Here is a 6,484-nt window from a genome sequence, read left to right as displayed (position 1 = left end):
GTGAAACAAGATGTCATTATCGTCCATAAATTAGAAAGAACCTTATTGAACTTGAGCTACAAGAATTGGAAATGCTTGAGGAGACTATTGGTCTTTGCGGAGAGGCATATACTAGGAAGCTTGATATCCTAGTAGAACTTAATGACATGTATGTGGAGGAAGAGCTTCATTGGCACAAATTTTCCAATGAGAGATGGCCTTTGAAGGGGGATAACAACACTGACTTCTTTCACGAAGTGGCTAATGGGCGAGTAGGAAGCGTTCCATGATTTCTTATTGTCACATGCTACTGAGTACTGTAAAAAACTTTTTGGACCGGCTCCTCGCAATCTTTGTCAAATTGATGCCACCTTGTGGTCCCAAGATGAGAAAATTTCTTCTGAGGATGATGATGACTTGACTCGGCCTTTTTCTCTTAAGGACATTAAAAACGCTCTTTTTGAAATGAGATCTAATCATGCCCCTGGCACGGACAATATCCCTGTTGAATTTTATATTTATCAACACTGTTGGGATGTAGTGGATCCAGATTTATTTTGCTTGTTTGAATGGTTCTATGAAGGCAAGCTAGACGTGCAATGCCTGAATATTGTATTATAACTCTGTTGCCTAAGTCAATATATGCTAGAAAAATCCAACAATATAGACCAATCTACTTGTTGAGATGCCCATACAAGCTGATCACCAAAGTCATGGACCTTAGAGTTAGCAAGTATGTCCACAAATTGTTTAGTATTCAACAAAATGCTTTCATTACGGGGAGGCATATAGTGGATGGTATTTTATCTTTACATGAGGTAATTCACTATACCCATATTAAAAAGCAAGTGAGAGTTGTTCTTAAGCTCGATTTTGAGAAAACTTATGACAAATTTAATTTGGAATTCCTGCTTGATTGTCATGCGAAACGTGGATTTAACTCCAAGTGGTGCGGGTGGGTATATCAAATCCTTAAAAATGGCACGGTTAGTGTGAAGATCAATGATGAGTTAGGACCCTACATCCAAAGTGCTAAGGGGGTCCGACAAGGTGATCCATATTCCCCTTTTCTATTTAATCTTGCGGCTGAATGCCTGACTAAGATGGTACTTATGGCTCAAAAAATGGTCTTATAAAGGGTCTGGCTTCTGAGTTGATTGAGGGAGGGGTGGGCAACCTTCAATACGTACACTAATGATACAATGTTGTGTGTTGAGCATGACATTGACAAAGCTGTCAATATCAAATTACTGCTTTATCTTTTTGAGCTTATGTCAGGTTTAAAAATCAATTTTGATAAGAGTGAGGTATTTGTTATTGGAGGGGATAATGAGACTGATTTGATTTATGCTAAGATGTTTGGTTGTCAAGTGGGCACTTTGCCTATGAGATACTTGGGAGTTCCAATCACTTACTCCACTCTTAAGAACATAGAGTTGGACTTTCTGGATGCTAAAATGATCAAAAAGCTTGATGCCTGGATTGCCTATGCGGCATCTTCCGGGGCTAGACTCACGCTTTTGGATTCTAGCCTTGATGGGATTCCATCTTATCTTATGTCAATGTTCCTTTTCAATAAAATATTTATGGAGAAAATGAATAAGCATCGTAGGCGATTATTTTGTGGAAGGAAAAAAATAAGAAACATGCTTATCATATGGTTAAATGGGCTAGGGTGTGTCGATCTAAAAGGATCGGTGGGCTGGGGATCAAGGATCTCCATAAACAAAATATTAGCAGTTAAATGGTGGTGGAAGCTCGAAACTAGTGATGGGTTGTGGCAACGTATTGTCCGGGCTAGATATTTAAAAACAAAACGATAGCTAATATCCGTAGCCGTTTCTCCGACTCTCCATGCTGGAAAGCTATCATCAAGGTCAAGGAGACATATGTGGCTGGGAGGAAAATTAACATCAATAGTGGGGACCTGGCTAGGGTCTGGCATGATCCATAGGTAGCTAATACCCCATTGCGGGTTCGATTCCCTGTTCTGTTTAATATATGCCAGGATCAGGATTGCACTATCGCTTCTCTTGTGGCTAATAACTATACTCTTGGTTTTAGGCGAATATTATTTGGTGAATTAAGTGATTAGTGGAATTGGATGGTCTCTGAGGCTAAAAATGCCTCTGAATAACTCTCCAGACACAGTTTACTGGATACTTAATAGTAGGTAGGGGAAAAATTACTACTAAGTCTGTCTATGAGTGGTTGGAGAGAAGTTTGTCTGCCCCAATTATAAATGGGTTTGGAATGCTACAATCCCATTGAAAATAAAAATATTCCTATGGCAGCTATTTCGAAACACTGTGCTTACGTGAGATAACTTACGCAATAGGTTGGGCTAGGAATCCTGTTTGTTCTTTCTGTACGAGTATGGAGACTGTGAATCACTTGTTCTTCACTTGTCCGTTTGCCCGTATGGTCTGGGGGGTGCTGGGGGTAACAACGGGGGCTTCATGCTGCGCTCGGTCTCTTTGGCAAAGCTGGTCTGGTTACATAAGTTCTTTCCGGGAGGGAAAAAGTTCTATATGATGATCATTGCTGACATTTGTTGGGGGATTTGGTGCCTTCGTAACAAAGTTACTTTCGACAAATATGTTGCTCGTACTTCGCTGGAGGCTGTTTTCACTGCTTGCTCGTTTATGTTGTATTGGGCAGGATTGCTTAAGGAAGACGACAAGACGAAGTTCCAGGCTAGGGTAAAGAGGTTGGCTCATGCGGCAGCTGCTCTCGATAGATCATACTCATGTGGCAGGCTTCTTCTGGGAGATAGAGACAGGATTCAGATCGGCTAGCTTGTTGCCTTATCTAGTCTAGCCATGTTCCACTGGGGTTTGATGCCCGCTGGACAAGTCTGATGTTCTTTGGTATCTTTTTGCTGGCTCGAATGTCCATAGTTTCATCCAAGATTTATGTTTGGCAGTGGCTTACAGTGTCATTAGGTGGATGATCCGTTTCAGGGTCATCCTGCGGTGGGCTTCCTGACAGTGCGCCAACTCGCCCCCCCCCCCCCTTTCGGTCTCCTGTTGCTCGTAAATGTTTCATTTTAGTCTGGTTCTTGGCTAGTGGATGACAAAGACTCAAAACAGACTGATGTATTTCCGTTGATTGCATAATTAATGAAAGGGGTGCGAGTTGGAAAATTGTCGTCTGTAATATTAGTAAATTCTCCCAACAACATCTAAAAAGGAAAACCCCAACAAGAACTTATGATGCATTTCCAATAGTAGATGGAGCAGGAACCTTTGCATTGAATTAACATTTACATCATGCAACACTTACTCAAAAGCTCATTAAGTCATGATATAAGAGGAAGTAGCATTCTGTTCTTCCAATCTCTTCACATAGCCTTCCATATAGTACAATAGCTATGAAGCTCACATTGCCTTGCCAATTGGAATGAGAGGAATCAGAAACACTTGCTGCGGATGTTGTGACTGAATTAGTAACAGATCATGATGTTTGGCAGCTTGTCTGCAACATCAATCATGGCTCAAAGGATCACGGTACAACTATATGCTGAAAAGCTGCCTTTCAGGATAACAAGCAAGAAAGAAATAAAATACTGTGGGGTTTCCCAAAGTATGTGTAAGATAGTCCAAAAGTGTCTGAGAAGTATGTGTGAGTTGACAAGGAAGCACACGTTGTCTATTAGCAGCCTAGCATGTGCAAGATAGTCTAGCAACAACAACACTAACTTCGATGGAGCCTTTTTTTGGTGAACCTCTACACGAGTGGCTCGGTTTGTATTGATGTATTGTACTGGAACTATTTGTTTTCTGTATGGGTTGAATAGTAATTAGTAATGAGATGGCCTCTGGAGCTATTCGAACTAACTCCTTTGTTGTGGGGTCATCTACAAGCCGAAGTCGTTGCTTTGGTACAGGGCATATCAGTCATGATAAGAATCATGGCATGTCGACAGTCATTTTTCAAACACATATCTTAGCTTAGGCAGAGCAGAAATCTCGCATTGAATTAATGTTAAAGACATTTTTATTTGTGTTGTATAGCATTCAACACCTACTCAGAAGCTCCCAATACAAGAGGAGGTGTCTTGTTAGCTTTTCCTCTATCACTTACATACATGCCCATGCCATACAGGGGACTATATAACTAGCAGAATACAGGACAAAGAGCAAGGTTAAGATAGAAGTTAACAATCTGATAGGAATGAGAGTTACCAGAAGCAGAAACTGACTATGCATGATGTATAGAGTGAGATACATGTTCTCCAGCAGCACCATATAGTTTAGAAAATCTTGTGTTGAGGCATAGTAGAACCACAGCAACCACGCTGCGATGAATAGGGGCTTGGTTCTTGCTTTGTCTTAGGAGCGGTAACGAAAGCCAGATTCTTATTTGCATGCTTTATTGCCTTCCAGGTCCGAGCCTATGTTACAATTCAATTAAAAGGTTGTGGTTCTTTGGTTACAACAACCTATGGGATTGTGGCCCTTTCTCGAAAAGAAGGATTGCCCCCGGCCTCTACATCAAAATGACGCATGCTTCCATATTATTAATCAAAGTCCGTAGTTTGATACAAGATCTCAAAATAAGTTGAAAAAAATAAACATTGCCATAGCTGGCATAAATTGGACTAGATAACTATACACTTATCCTATTGTTGAACCACCATCCAAACCGGGTGTAGGTATCCCGTGCTACCGTCTCCCAGCAGTGTACACATATTTATTATTGCTTCTCTACTTATACTGTCCAAAAAGGTGAAAAGTGTCTTCGATCGACATTGTATGATATTACCTCCAACTACATATACGCGACATCAATGAGAGTAACATCAGAGCTTCATCCATTTCCAGTCCCATTCATACAGTTTGGTACAAGACTCATAAGTTCTTACAACAAATGAGCTTATGAACAATGACACTACCTCTACTGAAGAAAGACCCACCCGTGGCTAGTCATATAGTGGCTACCATCGATCCATATGGATACCAAATAGTGTGATGGTTGATGAACAATGAACAAAAGTAAGGGAGCACAACTAATGGAGAAATCTATGGTGAAGTAATGGCACCATTGAACACAACAAAATAAAATAAAATAGGTAAATGGATCCATCAGCAATGGCGGAGCTATGTTGATGGCTGGGGGGGGGGGGAAACACCCCCCCCCCCAACTTTGAAATATTTATGAAGACATTTTTTCTGAGGAGGCATAGATTCAGAGAAAAATAGTTGTTGGCCCCCTCAGATTTTAACGATTTGCCTTTAGCCCCTCCTGAACCTTTTTCCTAGCTCCGCCACTGTCCATCAGGTTTATTGATGTTGGTTGAGTGTTTATGAAATATAATATCAAACTAGATAGAAGAGTACTAAGCCCATGTGTGAGAATTGGGCTTATATACATGGTCATGTGAAATATACTGCTTCAATATTTTAACTCAAATCTACTCCTCATGACCCCCTTAATCCTTACCGTCCAGTCCTGCCTATTTATAGGTTCTTCACACCTTCTAAAGTGTTGCATTCTACCAATCCTTCTCTCCTTTATTCTTCCAATTGATTCACATGGTAGTTCAAGTTGCGACATTTTCTCGTGATATATACTTGCCACATTTTCCTGTGATAATTTTTTTGGAAATAGAGGCGTACCCCCGACCACTGCATCATAATGATGCATGCAGCCACATTTTCCTGTGATATATACTCTCCTCTAGCACTAAATTTATCCCCACTCACCATCAGATCCATATCTACTTCCCTCATGTGACTCAAGCCTATCTACTACTTGCCTCATCTATTCCCCTTCTTGAATCATGATATAAGTGGGAGGGGAGAAAGTAAACAAGAACGGATGGTGAGGGAGCATGCCCATTGAGCTAGCCACAAGGCATTGCACACCATGCTCAACAGTCTGGGGTCTGCTCTTGGAGGAGTGCAACCTGAAGGAGTGAATCCGAGGATCAAGGGCACCAAAAATGAGATTTTGTTTCTTCACAAGGGGAATCCATTTCAAGCCACTAGACATGGGAGGCATAGGGAAGGGAAGAGTAGCTTGAAATGGCAGATCTTTGACAAATTCCTTGCATGTCTCTTCACATTCTCCTACATCAACTAGTAGAGTCCTAAAAATAGTCTGCTAGCTTCTTGGAGTTTCTACGGGCTCCTGTGGATCGTCTTCATGTTCTTCTGCTAAATCTAAACAATCCATAACATTTGGGAACACAGACGATGGAGCTTGTCTATGGCCAACGTATGCTTGGACTATAGACCATCTAGGAACACATGTATGCGCACACCATAGGTTTCATCATCTCATTGGTAGACAATCTCCCTCATCCTTGGATGGAAATATAAGTTGGAAAATCATTGTCTTCACTCAAAATTTTGCAATACCATCTTGGCCTCGCAACTCTACTATTGTGGGAAATCAAAACCAACTTTCAAACTAGACATGAGATTGTCCACCGTGTGGCAGCCAATTGCGCCATCAACTGATAATACACACGTCACACATGGTAATCGAGGCGCAGCGT

This window comes from Triticum aestivum, chromosome 1B (genome assembly GCF_018294505.1).
Source record: "Triticum aestivum cultivar Chinese Spring chromosome 1B, IWGSC CS RefSeq v2.1, whole genome shotgun sequence".
Taxonomy (NCBI): domain Eukaryota; kingdom Viridiplantae; phylum Streptophyta; class Magnoliopsida; order Poales; family Poaceae; genus Triticum; species Triticum aestivum.
This window is presented reverse-complemented; position numbering follows the sequence as displayed.